Raw genomic sequence first — 17,087 nt, forward strand, 5'->3', positions numbered from 1 at the left:
CCTGCCCAGGTGGGTCTCAAACCCGCAGGCTCAGGCAATCCACTCACCTCAGCCTCCCAAAGGCACAGGATTACAGGCTGAGCCACCGAACCCGGCTGTGCTCTAGATTTTTAATTACTACTTGAAACTAGGAAAGTAAATGTTGGACGCTTGGATGGATATTTGATAAAGGCAAAAAATGTGGAATTTATATTATTCCAGTCCTATCAGTTTCAACTTTCTCAAAATTAAATGTTATTTTTTAAAGATAGGCTTTGTAGCCAGGCATGGTGGCTCACTCCTATAATCCCAGCACTTTGGGAGGCTGAGGCGAGAGGATTGCCTGAGCCCATGGATTCCATACCAGCCTGGGCACTTGGTGAGACCTTGTCTCTACAGTAAATCAAAAAATTAGTGGGTGTGGTGGTGCATGCCTATACTTCCAACTACTTGGAAGGCTGAGGTAGAAGGATCGCCTGAGCCCAGCAGGTCAAGGCTGCAGTGGCTGGGAGTATGCTATTGTACTCCTGTCTGGGTGACAGAGTGAGACTCCAACTCAAAAAAAAAAAAAAAGATAGACTTTGTATTTAGTTTTGGCACTAGGCCTATTCAAAGGTCGTTCTAATAATAATATAGGACAGACTGTCATAATTTTGAGATGAACCAGCTCTGCCAGACTGTTTAACAGTTTTGTGGAGGCATAATTGATATACAATGAATTGCACTTATGTTAAGTGTAAAATTTAAGCAGTTTGACATGTGTACACCTCTGGAACTATCATCATAATTGAGACAACATAACCCATCACCCATAGAAATTTCCTCGTGCCCTTTATAGTCTTTCCTTCTCATTCTTCTCTTCTGTCCCCAATTTGAGACAACTATAGGTCTGCTTTCTGTCATAATAGATCAATTTCCCTTTTGTAAAATTATGTATAGATGAGTCATGCAATATATACTCTTTTTTCAGTGTGACTTCTGCATTAATTTGAGATTCAACCATTTTTTTTTTTTTGAGTTGGATCTCACTCCATCACCCAGACTGGAGTGCAGTGGCCGCTCCCGGCCACCACAGCCTCGACCTGCTGGGCTCCGGTGATCCTTCCGTCTCAGCCTTCCAAATAGCTGGAACTATAGGCGCGCGCTACCACGCCCGGCTAATTTTTTGATTGGTGTAGAGATGAGGTCTCATCAAGTTGCCCAGGCGGGTCTTCAACCCACGGGCTCAGGCAATCCACTCACCTCGGCCTCCCAAAGTGCTGGGATTACAGGCTGAGCCACCGAGCCCGGCCATATGTCAACTTTTTTAACCATTTGTTTATTGATGACATTTGGGTTGTTACCAGCTTGCGTTATTACAAATAAATTTCTGTGAACATTTATGTTCAAGTCTTTATTGACGTATGTTTTTATTATCCTTGAGTAAATTCTGTATTAGGTGTGGAATGACTGGATTGTATGTTAGGTTGTATGTTTAACCTTTAAGAAACTGTTTCCAGTCTCTATGCCGTTTTACCCTTTTTGCCAAACTGTTTCCAAAGAGGCTGTGCCATTTTAGATTCCTACTGGGGGACTATAAATGTTCCAATAGTGCCACATCCTTGCCAATTCTTGGTAGAGCCAAGCTTTTTAATTTTATCTGACAGATTTATTTTAACAAGAAAAGACTGTTGGTGGAATTAATTCCACCTCTCTATGCTTTGTTTTTAAAATACTACAAAAATAATATTTTGTATGTGAAAAGTTTTAGTTACCTACTGATTTATTTACTCTTTTCTTATTTTTGATAGTATTTGCTCACTAATGGTAGTTTGAAACCTAATTTGTAAGAACCAATATGTCTTCCTTTTTACTTACCTATTTTTTCTTTTTGTTTTAGCGGCCCCTTTGTTGCTTTATGCAAACAGACGGGACTTGCGATTGGTTGATGCTACAAATGGCAAAGAGAATGCTACGATTGTAGTTGGAGGCTTGGAGGATGCAGCTGCGGTGGACTTTGTGTTTGGTCATGGCTTGATATACTGGAGTGATGTCAGCGAAGAAGCCATTAAACGAACAGAATTTAACAAAACTGAGAGTGTACAGAATGTTGTTGTTTCTGGATTATTGTCCCCCGATGGTCTGGCATGTGATTGGCTTGGAGAAAAATTGTATTGGACAGATTCTGAAACTAATCGGATTGAAGTTTCTAATTTAGATGGATCTTTACGAAGAGTTTTATTTTGGCAAGAGTTGGATCAACCCAGAGCTATTGCCTTAGATCCTTCAAGTGGGTAAGTTTTCGTGTAACGTAAAAAAGTCCTTGCTTCTCCTTCTTCTGGTTTTTAATCCACTAGCATACATTCCCTTCGTTCCCATTAGAAAAGAAAGATTAAAAACAGGAATTATAGATTCCTTGCTTTCTTCGTCAAGTAGACTTGCATCTGGAAAGTTATGTTGTGTTCTTAAAGTAAATATTTCTGTAAATAGTTGTGTTTCTAACAGCAGTTATGGAATAACCATGTTTTTATAGTTCTTGGTTTTCCTTCTGCATTTATTTTTCATAATTATCAGAATTAGAAGGGAGAGAAGAAGGAATAAAGACTTAACAAGAATAGTAATTGATTATCTTGAGATAGAAGAATCCTCTAGATCTTATAACTTTTTGTGTGTGTTTTTTTTTGAGTCAGAGTCTTACTCTGTGCCAAGGCCGGAGTGCAGTGGCATGCTCATGGCCACTGCAGCCTCGACCTGCTCAATCCTTCTGCTTCAGCCTTCCAAGTAGCTGGAACTACAGGTGTGTGCCACCATGTCTGGCTAATATTTGATTTCTGTAGAGATGAGGTCTCACCATCTTTCCGAGGCTGGTCTCCAATATCTGGGCTCGGGCAATCCTCTTACCTCAGCCTCCCAAAGTGCTGGGATTAAAGGTGTGAGTCAACATGCCCGACTGATCTTATAACTTTTATTATATACACAATGATTTTATGATGCTAGTAAACTCTGAAGTGTTATTTAATATGTCAGTGTTAAATGAAAAATAAAAGTTTTTAATGCATTTCTAGTTAGCTAAACATATATTTGCCGTACATGTTTAATTTTCTATTGAGAAGGAAAACTTAAAGCTCAAGGTAAATCCCATTTCAAAATGTGAACTGTTTCCACATTGCTTTTCTGTTACCATGTCTCAGTCCTACATATATACCATTTCTTGATATTTCTTTATTGAATAAATTGTCATGTCAGAGTCTGTCATGGCTAGGTATAGATAACTGTCTAAACATAGACCTGGAATGATTTATTAATATTTGGGTAAAATCCAGAGATAAATAATCTGTGGGTAACTGCTTTAATGCTTTGTTTTCTTTGATTGTCAAGCATATTGTAATGCTTAAAGCACATTGTTTATAGAAGGGAGTGAATTAATTTTATATAATAAAGTAGAACTTGGGGAAAATGGAAGAAAGATTTATATATGCTCCTTTACCCTGCTATCAGGCTTGATGTGGTGACAAGGGTTAAACAGGATGCTATTTTGTAGAAAAATGAAAAGATTTGACTATAAAAGATAACATAGTATAGTGAAATTTTAGGTTAAGAGGTCTGGAAAGCACAAATATATATGTTTTTAGAGTACAATTAAGAGGTAGCCATTGAAGTCAAATGGTGCTCTTAATAAAGCACTGGAAAATATGCTGTAGCTCTGGTGGTAGGAAAAGGGATTGAGTGTCCTGAAGAGACGGTCATAGCTGTGTGGTAATCTGTGGTGATCAAAGAATTTCTTTGTTGATAACCCTTTAAGATATTTTTGAGAGAGCCGGGCTCGGTGGCTCAGCCTGTAATCCCAGGGCTTTGGGAGGCTGAGGTGAGTGGATTGCCTTAGCCTATGGGTTCGAGACCTGCCTGGGCAACTTGGCGAGACCTCATCTCTACAATAAATAAAAAATTAGCCGGGTGTGGTAGTGCGTGCCTGTAATTCCAGCTACTTGGAAGGCTAAGGCGGAAGGATCGCCGGAGCCCAGCAGGTCCAGGCTGCTGTGGCCGGGAGCGGCCACTGCCCTCCAGTCTGGGCGATAGAGTGAGACTCCAACTCAAAAAAAAAAAAAAAAGATATTTTTGAGAAATATAGTTTGTGTTTTGCTAACAGTGTATAAAAACTTCAGGAGATGTTGAAATGTTTCTGAGGTTATTGCTTTGTAGAACACATAGGATTTTGGTGCTTTCAGTGGACATTAGGGAAGAATAATTTGGTGAAAAGATAAATTTCTTTTTTTTCCCTCTTTTTTTCTTTTTCTTTACTGATTCAGTCTTTTTTTTTTTTTTTTTTTGAGTTGGAGTCTCACTCTGTCGCCCAGACTGGAGTGCAGTGGCCGCTCCCAGCTACCGCAGCCTTGATCTGCTGGGCTCTGGCGATCCCTCCGCCTCAGCCTTCCGAGTAGCTGGAACTACAGGTGCACACTAACACACCCGGCTAATTTTTGATTTATTGTAGAGATGAGGTCTCGCCAGGTTGCCCAGGCAGGTCTCGAACCCACAAGCTCAGGCAATCCACTCACCTCGGCCTTCCAAAGCGCTGAGATTACAGGCTGCGCCACCGAACCCGGCTTATGTTACTTCTTAATGTTGAATGTGAGAATTCACCAAAGACAGCTGATAAAATATATTATTGGAAGAATCAATAATGTACTTTGAAGGTGGAAAGTAGTGTTATGTAGCTCCTGAGAGTAGCTTAGTGAAGAATAGCTTTTTCCTGAGGCTTAAATGTTTGGTTAAATACTCAATGATAATATATTTTATTATTTCTGATGTGTATGGTTAATGTTGGGGAAAAGGGAGAAATGTGTGTAAATTCATCCCCTCTTCCAATAACAGTTCTTTTACAATTTCTTATTTTTGAAAAACTATTTTGTGTCATATGGCTATTTGGAAAAATTATACAACTGGAAATGTAAAATCCAGTCAAATGGTATATATCCACTTGATAATTAGCATGATGAAGTGTATTTAAAGTTATATTTTAAACTCATGCACTGAAGTATATATTCTATCCAACAGTCTGTCAGTGTTAATGATTTTAGATTTGTATCATAGATTGTGGTTTTAGTGGAAGAGTAATTGTAGGTAAAGCACATCACTTGTCAAATAATAGAGATGATTTCTAGAGTTATTTTTTGGGGAAAACATGAAGTTTGCTTTCAGACATAGTACATGAAAACAGTGCTGAGGGAAAATGTAGACCTTTCTGAGTTCCGCCATCCTGGGTTACGATGCTTGGAAGAGCTAGCTGAACTCTTTCACATCAACTTATGTAAAAGGAAAGCTATTGAATGACTGGTATTGTTTGGGCCCTGGGAACTAGTGCAGACAACTGTGTGCTTTTGGATATATGGAGTTCTTTGTGTAATCAGTCCATTTAGCCTAGACTGAAAGAAGATTTTTATTTCTCTCTCTAAATTTGGCCTTTATTTGTCTGAGTTTTTTTTCTCAATAGTGACTGGCAGTCAGGACTAGTCAGACTAAGAAACAGGAAAATATGTTTGAAATTGTTCCAGAAATGAACAACGATAGTTACAGAAAGCAGTAGTCTTACATTATAGTAGTAGAGGTAATTCCTGACCATGCGGCTGCTCCCAGTGGTGGAATTTCTTAATCTGATTCTATAATTTCTGTACCAATTAATGGTACTAATCTTGGTGATGTGGAGGACCTGTTTCAGGTACAAATATATAAGTGACTCTCAGGATTTTTTGTTTGTTTAGGGTTCTTTCATATTCCAAATTGTTTCAGATATTTTTTAAAAAGTAAAATCCTAGTGATTCAGTTTGAAGTGAATTCATACTGAACAGCTTTGAATAATATGAGGGGGACCCCCAAAAACTCGTAATTTATTTATTAGAATTATGTATTCTTGCATGTTTAACTTCAGTCACCTTCAAAGTACTCTCTGTTTGATGCAGTACATCTATTAAGATGCTTTCCACTGCTCAAAACAGTTGTCTGAACTCGTCCATTTTGATGCCTTTTAGTGCTTCCGCTGTTTTTTGTTTCACCTCTTCCATGTTGGCAAAATTCCCTCTAAGAACTTTTTTCATCAGGGGAAACACAAACAAACAAAAAAATTTCGTTTGAGGCAAGATCAGGAGAATACGGAGGATGGGGCATGGGGCTCTTGTTGTTTTTTGGTCAAAAACTTCTGATACTTAGCATGGTGTGGGTAGGCACATTGTTATGATGGAAGAACCACTTACCTATTTAGCACAACTCTGGATGTTTTTTCCACAAATCGTGATAACAACCTTCTCAAAACTTCCAGATAAAAAGTTTGGTTGACTATTTGATCCAGAGGAACAAATTCCAAGTGTACTGCAAAGGGCCCACCTTCCAGAAGATAATTTCAAGTTTTTTAAGGGGGGGTCCTCCTTGTATACATACCTGTCTTCAAAATACATTTTAATCATTGTTAAGTATAATATTAACAACACTAAAAGTTTTGCTTTAAAAATGGTTGCAGACTTATCTCAGTGGAAACAAGAGTAACATAATTTCCTTATCAATTATATACACGTAATTATCATATTTTGAGTGTGTTTAAACATACTTTTCTATAATCATATATTCCAGATGACTAAAATAGTTTCATATAAGTGATCAGTACATTTTTTTTTTTTTGAGTTGAAGTCTCACTCTGTCACCCGGACTGGAGTGCAGTGGCCGCTCCCGGCCACCGCAGACTCGACCTGCTGGGCTCCGGCGATCCTTCCTCTCAGCCTTGGCCTCCCAAATCATGGGATTACAGCTGAGCCACCAAGCCCGGCCAGTAAATATTTTTTTATGATTGAACTTTATAATACTTTCTCTCATAATTCTGTTAGTTTTCTTTGTTAGGGCATAAAGCATTTTTCTAAGCAAATATAAATTTTAGCATTGTCTTATGAACTCCAAATCAGTATAGCTTTGATCACAAATGCCTACTGAAAACATAGGCTGGGTGCATTGGCTCAAGCACTTTGGGAGGCTGAGGTGAGAGGATTGCCTGAGCCCACAGGTTCAGGACCAGCCTGGGCAACTTGGCGAGCCCTCATCTCTACAATAAATCAAAATATTACCTGGGCGTGGTAGCGCACACCTGTAGTTCTGGCTACTTCTAAGACTGAGTGGAAGGATCACTGGAGCCCAGCAGGTCGACCCTGGGGTGGCCATAAGCGTACCACAGCACTCCAGCCTGGGCGATGGAGCGAGACTTCAACTCAAAAAACAAAACAAAACAAAAAACCCCAAAAAACCATAATTAAGGTTTTTAGTCTTTAATTTTTTCAATATTAGTTATCAAGATCACATTTTATAAATATAATAGCCACTGGAGCTTATTTTATGTTCTACTTAGTTCTATTATTTACCAATAAGTTACTTCATTTTCTTGGATCTCAATTTCCTCATCTCTAAAACATTTCGATTCTTTCAGTTTTGACATTATTTAAATTTTATTTTATTTTTGAGTTGGAATCTTACTCTGTGGCCCAGGCTGTAGTGCAGAGGCATGCTCGCAGCCACCACAACCTTGACCTGCTGGGCTCAGGTGCACACTACCACACCTGGCTTTTTTGATTTATTGTAGAGACAAGTTCTCACCAAGTTGCTATGGCTGGTCTTGAACCCCTGAGCTTAGGCAGTCCTCTCGCCTCGGCCTCCCAAAGTGCTGGTATTACAGGCTTGAGCCACGGTGCCCGGCCTTGACGTTGTTTAAATTTTAAAAGTGAGATGCGTATTTAAAGAAAGAACTCTAAATATCTGTTTTTAAAATGTTATTTTGTAGTTATACATTTGAGTAAGTAATTTAGGTGTGTTATACTTTGAATTGTTTTTGCCAAGCAGATGCTTCTTAAAATTTTGTTTTTACTGCCCTTGCATATACCATTACGCTCAGCCTCCTTTTTTTTGGGTTACTTCATTCCTAAAACCAGTTTAAGCTGGGCTCGGTGGCTCAGCCTGTAATCCCGCGCCTTTGGGAGGCTGAGGTGAGTGGATTGCCTGAGCCCGTGGGTTCGAGACCTGTCTGGGCAATTTGGCGAGACCTCATCTCTACAATAAATAAAAAATTAGCCAGGCGTGGTAGCGCGTGCCTGTAGTTCCAGCTACTTGGAAGACTGAGAAGGAAGGATCGCCGGAGCCCAGCAGGTCGAGGCTGCAGTGGCCGGGAGTGGCCACTGCACTCCAGTCTGGGCGACTGAGTGAGACTCCAACTCAAAAAAACCCCCAAAAACCAGTTTAAACCTTTTTCCCAATTCCACTTGATGGAAACTGATAAATACTTTGAGATACAAAAGAATTTTATTTTTGAGCGGGGTTCTGAAGGAGGAGAATTTATTCTAGCTTTTCTTTTCTTTTTTTTTTTTTTAATTTGAGTTGGAGTCTCACTCTGTTACCAAGGCTGGAGTGCAGTGGTACGCTCACAGCCACCCCAGCGTCAACCTGCTGGGCTCTGGTGATCCTTCCGCCTCAGCTTTCCAAATAGCTGGAATTACAGGTGTGTGCTACCAAGCACTTATTTATCGTAGAGAGGGGGTCTCTGCAAGTTGCCCAGGCTGGTTTTGAACCTGCGGGCTCAGGCAATCCACTAGCCTTGACCTCCAAAAGTGCTGGGATTATAGGCTGAGCCACCAAGGCCAGTCTAGTTTTTCTTTTCTTAAAAGGATTATTTTTGTATGAAGAGTGGAAACTGTAGCCGGTTAATTTTAGGCAGATTTCTTACATGTTTGGAGGTGAGATTTTTTTTTTTTTTTTTTGAGGTTATTATCTAAAAATTAAAAGTGGTATGTTAGAAAAACCACTAATCTGATCAGGAAATCTGGATTATGGGTTTAGCTTGACCAGCCTGTGGGATATGAATCAAGGCCTTGGAAATTAAAAGTAAATTAAGAATAAGTAAAAAAATATGTGTGTGTCTTCAAATGTCAGTGTAGGGGCTTTTCCCTTTTTTTCCAGAAAAATTAATAGATGTATTTATAATTATTATAAAGTTGAACTGCTTTAACTTGTTCACTGAGACATTTGGACTTGGCACTAGTGTTTCATTTCCCTTGACTTATATGAAAAGTTGACATACAAAGGAAAATAGAAGCACTGCCAGGGCTTGATTTCTGTCCCCTACCTCTGCGGTCCTCAGCATTTTTGGCATCAGGGACCAGTTTCCTGGAAGACAATTTTTCCATGGGTGGGTGATGGGGTAGGGTGGTTTCAGGATGATTCCAGGACATTATATTTATTGTGCACTTTATTTCTATTATTGTAATATGTAATAAAATAATTATACAACTTACCATAATGCAGTATTAGTGGGACCCTTGAACTTGTTTTCCTGCAACTAGGTGGTCTCATCTGGGGGTGATGGAAGACAGTGACCTGAAGTGTGTTGCTTATGTCCAGTCTACTCTGTAATTTTGTTCTGGTTGCTGTCACTGAAGAAAACCTTGTTTCACAAAGGTAGGATGTTGGAAATAGAAGCAGGCTTTTCAGTGCTGATCTGTTAGGAGGTGGAGCTCAGTCGGTAATGCTAACGATGGGGAGCAGTTGTAAATACAGGTGAAGATTTGCTCCCTCACCTGCTGTTCACCTTCTGCTATGCTGCTTGGTTGTTAACAGGCCACACACTGGTACTGGTCTGTGGCCCTGGGGTTGGGGACCCCTGCCCTGACTTCCCACTCCCAATCATATGCTTAGGTACCTTTGAAGCTCATGGGGAAAAAACAAAACTAAACAAAACTTGTGGCCGGTCTCGGTGGCTCAGCCTGTAATCCTAGCACTTTGGGGGAGACTGAGGAGAGTGGATTGCCTGAGTCCATGGGTTCGAGGCCAGCCTGGGCAACTTGGTGAGACCTCATCTCTACAATTAAAACAAAACAAAACGTGTAATGTTCGGAACTACTAATAACAGGGAAGAAAGAAAAACATTGTCTTTGGAATGAAGTGTTTCCCAGGAGCATGAACTCTTAAGTGCTCTCTCCACATATGCGACAGACCAGCTGCATATCTTTGGGCATAATTGTGACATGCCTGGTATGGATGGTGCACAGGTTGGTGTCTTCAAAAATGCCTACCAGATGGGTCTCACTGGCTTCAGCAAAGCATCGATGGCTATGCTGGAAGTGCAGGTCTGGGATGATGGCCTGAACAATTTCTTTTTTCTTTTTTTTGAGTTGGAGTCTCACTCTGTCACCCAGAGTGGAGTGCAGTAGCCGCTCCTGGCCACCGCAGCCTCGACCTGCTGGGCTCCGGTGATCCTTCCAAATAGCTGGACCTACAGGCGCATGCTACCACGCCTGGCTAATTTTTTGATTTATTGTAGAGATGAGGTCTCACCAAGTTGCCCGGGCAGGTCTCGAACCCGCGGGCTCAGGCAATCCACTCACCTCAGCCTCCCAAAGCGTTGGGATTACAGGCTGAGCTACTGAGCCCAGCTCTGAACAATTTCTTGTACCAGGTGCTGTAAGGGCAGTTTGTGGATGAGCAGCAGTTGGACTTCTGGAAGTTTCTGATTTCGTGGAGCGTCATGGTACCTGGCCCAAAGTGGTAAGGCTTCTTGAGACTTCTGTTGGGGGGGCGCCCTCTTGGCAGTAGTTTTTTTGGTGGCCAGCTGCTTCCTGGGGGCGTTCCCATGAGTTATATGGGCTGATTGCTTGGTGCTTGCCATGTTGAGGACTGCCGGTCTATGCCCTGTCCTTGGCTGAGTTGGGTGAGTGAAGGAGGGTCAGGTTTGCAGACATGAGTCCTAATGCTTGGAGTTTTCCTGAGTCTTACAGGCAATAATGGGTAACCTCACAGGTAATCTCTCTGTGGCTGGGGATCTTTGTGTTGGGTCTTTTTCTTTTTTTTTTTTTTTTTGAGTTAGAGTCTCACTCTGTTGCCCAGGCTGGAGTGCAGTGGCACACTCACGGCCACTGCAACCTTGACCTGTACCACCATGCCTGGCTAATTTTTTGATTTATTGTAGAGAAGAGGTCTCGCCAAGTTGCCCAGGTTGGTCTTGAACCCTGGGCTCAGGCAATCCTCTCACCTTGGGCTCCCAAAGTGCTGGGATTATAGACATGAGCCACTGCGCCCAGCCTTGGCCTTTTTCTTAAATACTTTAACCTTCATCCAGTTTTTAATTTCTTATTTCAAATGATGTCCATTACTCCGTTTCAAATAAATAGTTTTTTTTTTTTTTTTTGATTCAGGGACTCACTGTTGTCCAGCTGAAGTGCAGTGACACGCTCATGGCTATGCAGCCTTGACTTGCTGTGCTCAGGTGATCCTTCTGCCTCAGCCTTCCAAGTAGCTGGAACAACAGGCATGTGCCACCACGCGTGGCTAACTTCTGATTTATTGTAGAGACAAAGTCTGGCCAAGTTGCCCAAGCTGGTTTTGAATTCCTGGGCTTAGGCAATCCTTGACCTTTCAAAGTGCTAGGATTACAGGTGTGGACCAAATGTGCGCCAGGCTCAAATTAATAAGTCTGAATTATTTTGCCTACATTTTTTTACACCCCATGTCTCCAAGCCCACTTTACTGAAGGAATATTGAAAGGGAATATTTGCAGCACAACTTAATGCCTTTACATAGCATAGTATTTAAATGACTTTGCTTTTTAATAAAAACTGTTTTTGCCTGTAGCTTTGATTTTTTAGTTCATTCTTAGCAGAAAGAAAAATGAAACTTTGTGATGATAAAGAATAGGATACCTTTATGAGTATTGGTTATCTGCATTTTGGGATTTTGTATACCTTTGATATATTTTTGGTGTTGCTCTTCAGAAATTATATCCACTTTTAAAGATTCTGGAAAGGGGTTTTTCATGGCAAATTTGTGAATTAGGAACAAAAAGAAAAAAGAAAGGAATAAAAAGAAAAAAAAATTATTCATTTTGCAGCATTTGATATTGATACCATATTTCTTTTAGACATTTTCAGTTAGACTTACTGATTTTTATAGTGTTTTGATTGTCCTGCCAATTGAACCACCCCTTTCCTTCCTCCATTAGCTCTTAGTCCATCATTTTCTTTATTCTTCTCTAAGATCATATCCATTTCCAGTTGCTTTTGTTTAGAAGCAGATATCTAGTTATCTCAATTCTAAAGCTCCAGACTGGACTTTGCTTTAAAGCACTGGTTCTATATTTGAAGGATCTTACTCTGAACTTCTGACAACTTAAAATTTTGAAAGATGTTGCTAAATTGGAAAGGCTTATTTCTATTGATTGAATGCTAGAATTGGAAGGGAATCTTAAGGATCTTCTAGCTAAATGCCTTCACTTCTTGGGTGAAGAAACTGAAGCCCTTTGACCAAGATAAAATTAGAGCCATATTCTTAGTTGAGATTTTTAGATTGCATGTGTAATACTTTTTCTTTGTGAAAAGTATCTTACTAAAGCCATGTATTTTTTTATAAATGGAATTACTTTAAAAATTCAACCTGGTAGCTTTGCTTAAAGGACCTTTTTATAAAGTCTCTTTTTAGTTTACTCACTGTACCAGTTTCTTATTTTACCATTGCTTTTTGCATCCCAGTTAATCCATTTGGGTTCAGCTTCTGCTTGAAGTATGTTCTTTACTATTTCTTTCAGTGAGGATCTGTTAATGGTTGATCTTTGCATGAAAAGTATTTATTTTGCCTTCATTCTTGAAATGTTAAATCGTTGACTATAGAATTCTAGGTAATTAGTTATTTTCACTCAGTACTTTGAGGGTGTAAATTGTTGCTATGAGAAGTCTGTGTTGCTTCATAAGTAATTTATCTTTTTTTTTTTTTTCCTTTCTTGGTTGTTTTTAAGAGCTTCTCTTGATTATTTTTGGTACTTTGCAGCTACCTACCCTGTGTCTGGCTAGATGTGGGTTTGTTTTTAATTATCCTGCTTAGCACTCATATTTCTAGAATCTAAGCATTTTTGTTAATTCTAGAACATTTTTACTAATTTTTTCTTGATTTTCCTTCATTCTCTTTAGTTTCCTTTGGAGCTCCTGTTTGATATGACCTTGTAACTGCCTGCTCCTTGTCTCTTAATCTTTTTGCTCTTTTATCTTTTGTCTTATTATTTCTCTGAGCTACTTTCTGGATAATTTTTATACCTATTTTCTGGATAACTAAATTCTTTCTTCAGCTGTGCCTAATTTTGCAGTTTAATTCATTGAGTGGCTGTGAATTATTTTACTTTCTAGAAGTCCTTTGTGCCCCTTATTTAAAAAAACTTATTTTGAAAAAAGTTCAACTACATGAAAGTGGAGAAAATTGTATATCAGTAATTTTAGACTTAGAAAAAAGTTGTAAAAATTATGGACAGTTTTCATATAACTTTCAACCCATCTTCCCCTAATATTGACATTTTATATAACTATAGAACAGTTATGTAAACAGGAAATTAATGTTGATAGGCTACTAATAAGTAAAGTATAGACCGTATTTGAATTTCTCAATTTTCCCCATTAATCTTTTTTGGGTCCAGGATCCCATATTGCATTTCGTTGTTATCTCCTTAGTCTTTTCTAATCTGAGATAGTTCAGTAGTCTTTCTTTGTAACCTGGACATTTTTGAAGACTATTGGCCAGTCATTTGCTGAATGATTATTGGTTTGGGTTAACCTTCTAGGTTAAGGTTACACATTTTTGGCAAGAATACCACAGAAGTGATAGTGTGCTCTTCTCAGCAGGTGCATGATGTGGTTACTGGTGCTGTTACATTTGATTACTTGGTTATGGTCTTGTTTGCCAGGTTTTTTCACTGTGGTTACTATTTTTTTTCCTTGCAATAAATATTTGAGGCTGTGCAGTTATCCCATTTCTCATCAAACTTTTATCCACTAATTTTAACATTCCTCAGTGGTTTTTGCCTGTAATATTATCACTGTGATGTTTGCCAAATGGTGATTCTTTTTAGTTCCATTATTCCTTCTGTGTACATTATTAAAGAATTCTAACTTAAAAGAGCTATCCTATCTCTCCAACTTATTTATTCAGTTATTCACATTAGTGCAATGTTGTGAAAATATGTTTGGTCTCTGCTCCCTAGTTCTTGGCACAGTGCTCCTAAAACCCTTGTAATTTCCCTGAGCCATAGGGGTGCTGGGTGTATCTTTTGCTCTGATTTGCTATTTGACTCCAGTGCCTGATGGGGAACTCTTAATCCCTTGTAATGTCCTGGGTGATGAGAGTGTCTTTTGTTCTAATTAGGCAACTCTTGATATGCTTCTGGATGGGGGCTGGACACCTGAAATACCAAGCCATGATTAGAAGCTTAGAACTTTCATCTCTACCCCACAATCTCTGGAAAGGGAAGACGGGCTGGCGATTGAGTTAATAATTAGTCATGGCTATATGATGAAGCCTCTAAAATCCTTGAAGTATAGGCGTTTGGAGAGCTTCTGGGTTGGCAAACATATCCATGTTTAGGGAGGATGGTACACCATGGCTCCTTAGGGACAGTAGCTCCTGTGCTTGAACTCTTTTAGAACTTGCCCTGTGTATCTCTTCCATCTGGCTGTTAATCTGTGTCCTTTGTAATATCCTTTATAATAAGCTGATAAATAAAAGTAAAATGTTTCTCTGAGTTCTTTGAGCCACTCTGGCAAATGAATCAACTTGAAGAGAGAGTTGTGTGAACCCCCATTTATAGCTGGCCAGTCAGAAGTACAGATGATAGTCCGTGGCTTGCAATTGATGTCGGCAGTGGGGGCAGTCTTGTGGTACTGAGCACGGATCTGATGCTATTTCCAGGTAGGTGGTATCAGAATTGAACTGAATTATAGTACACCCAGCTGGTGTTGCACAATTGCTTGGTATGGGGAAAACCCCCACACACCTGGTATTAGAAATGTTCTGTGTTATGTTGACTCTGAGAGAAGAAAAGTATTTGTTTTGTTTTTCTTTTCTTTCTTTCTTTTTTTTTTTTTTTGAGTTGGAGTCTCACTCTGTCACCCAGATTGGAGTGCAGTGGCCACTCCCGGCCACCGCAGACTCGACCTGTCGGGCTCTGGCGATCCTTCCGCCTCAGCCTTCCGAGTAGCTGGAACTATAGGTGCGCGCTACCACGCCCGGCTGATTTTTGGTATATTGTAAAGGTGAGGTCTCACCAAGTTGCCCAGGTGGATCTCGAACCCGCAGGCTCAGGCAATTCACTCACCTCAGCCTCCCAAAGCACGGAGTGAGACTGAGCCACCGAGCTCGGCTTGTTTTGTTTTTCTGATACAGTTATTAGTATGAACTCATGGGCATTTATTTTGTTCTGTAGTTTATAATCCAGTACTGTTGTTACTTTCTTGCTCAAATTGTCCTAGATGGGCCACAGGGGGTTCCTTCAGATTGGTTCCTAGGTCCTTTTCACGGACCTTCATCATTTTTTAAAGCACTTTCTATCAGTGCAAGACATTCCAGACTCATTTTGTCCTTTTTCTGCTTTATTCCTGGAATCAACCATTTCTTCAAGGAACTCTGAGTTCTTTTATTAGAGAATGCTATTTAAAAACTATTTAAAAAATTTAAAGGTCTGTTCATTGCTGCTGTCGCCCAGACTGGAGTGCAGTAGCTGCTCCCGGCCACCGCAGCCTCGACCTGCTGGGCTCCGGCGATCCTTCCGCCTCAGCCTTCTGAGTAGCTGGAACTACAGGCGCGCGCTACTACACCCGGCTAATTTTGTTGATTTATTGTAGAGATGAGGTCTGCCAAGTTGCCCAGGTGGGTCTCGAACCCGCGGGCTCAGGCAGTTCACTCACCTCGGCCTCCCAAAGTGCGGGATTACAGGCTGAGCCACTGAGCCCGGCCAGTCCTGTTTTTCTTGTACGAAAGAGTAGCATACTGTAGAGAGGCTCTTTTGTGCTTTCTTTTTTTTTACTTAACATTTTGAAAATGATTCCATATCATTTCATAGAGCTCTTTCTCATTCTTTTTTGGCACTGCATAGTATTTTGTTGTGTGAATGTACCATAGTTTATTCAGTCATTCTCTCTCTATAGGTTTTTATGCTGTTTTTGTGAGCTGAGGTATTTTAAAGCAAATCCACATCTTGACATCTCATTTGTAAATATTTTATTTTGCATCTCTAAAAAATACTTTTTTATCTGTAATCATAATACCATAGTCTTTCACACTCCCCAAATGAACAATTCTTTAATATTATAAATTACTGTGTCCGTATTCATATACCTGTAGTAGTCTACACCATGTTGTTTTGCATTGTTTTGTTTGAATCAGGATCCAGAACAAGATTCATAAGTTACGCTTGGTTTCTTTAGAACAGTTGGTTTTCTCCTGCCCCGCCCCCCTTTTCTTCTCATCTTGTTGACTCAGTGAAAGCCTGGGTCAGTTGTCCTATAAAATTTTTCGAGGTTTTTATTTTTTTAATAAGTGCTTGTCTTTCCTGATTTATTCTTATCCACTGGTGTTTCTTGGAAAATGCAATTTAAAGACTTGATTAGAGACAGATTTAACATTTTGGCATGAATGTTTCATAGGCAGTGCTGAGTACTACGTATTCATCACTTCAGAAAGTATATAATATCCTACTTGTAGTGATGCTAACTAAGATTGTTCAGTAGATTCAGATGGTGAAATTTTCTGAGCAGTAGGGGTGCATCTTTTATTCCGTTATTTGGTGTTTGACTCCAGTGCCTGAAAGTTAGCGTCTTTATTTATAAGTTGAATGTTTTCCTGTCACACCCTTTAAATGGGATAGTACCTCTGTACTTTGCCAATATCTAGTTCCTTATTAACCATTCATCTGTTGGTTGCTTTAGCATGCGCTGATAATTGTTTCTTGTATTTTATTTATTTGTTTATTTGTTTATTTATTTATTTGAGTTGGAGTCTCGCTCTGTTGCCCAGGCTGGAGTGCAGTAGCAAGCTTACAGCCACTGTAGCCTCGAACTGCTGGGCTCAGGTGATCATTCCACTTCAGCCTTCCAAGTAGCTGGAACCACTGTGCCTGACCTGTTTCTTGTATTATCTTTTTGGGGATATTCTTTAACTGCTTGAAGTCTTGTTTTTTGTCACATGTATATTATTCCATCTTTTATATATTTTAATCATTTTACATTTTTTTTTTTTTCAAAAAATTTTTTTTTTTGAGTTGGAGTCTCACTCTGTCACCCAGACTGGAGTGCAGTGGC

General features: G+C 39.7%; 1 protein-coding gene across 1 annotated transcript in view; it reads left to right on the forward strand.

Moving 5' to 3' along the window:
• The window catches only part of LRP6 (LDL receptor related protein 6), a 161,626-nt gene that overhangs the window by 5,351 nt on the left and 139,188 nt on the right, over positions 1-17,087 (forward strand). Inside the window, exon 3 of the mRNA XM_008062923.2 lies at positions 1,859-2,252. The gene's annotated coding sequence lies outside the window, so the exon portion shown is untranslated. The remainder of the gene's footprint in view (positions 1-1,858; positions 2,253-17,087) is intronic.

Source organism: Carlito syrichta, unplaced genomic scaffold, assembly GCF_000164805.1.
Source record: "Carlito syrichta isolate Samal-C Ts95f unplaced genomic scaffold, Tarsius_syrichta-2.0.1 Scaffold305884, whole genome shotgun sequence".
Taxonomy (NCBI): domain Eukaryota; kingdom Metazoa; phylum Chordata; class Mammalia; order Primates; family Tarsiidae; genus Carlito; species Carlito syrichta.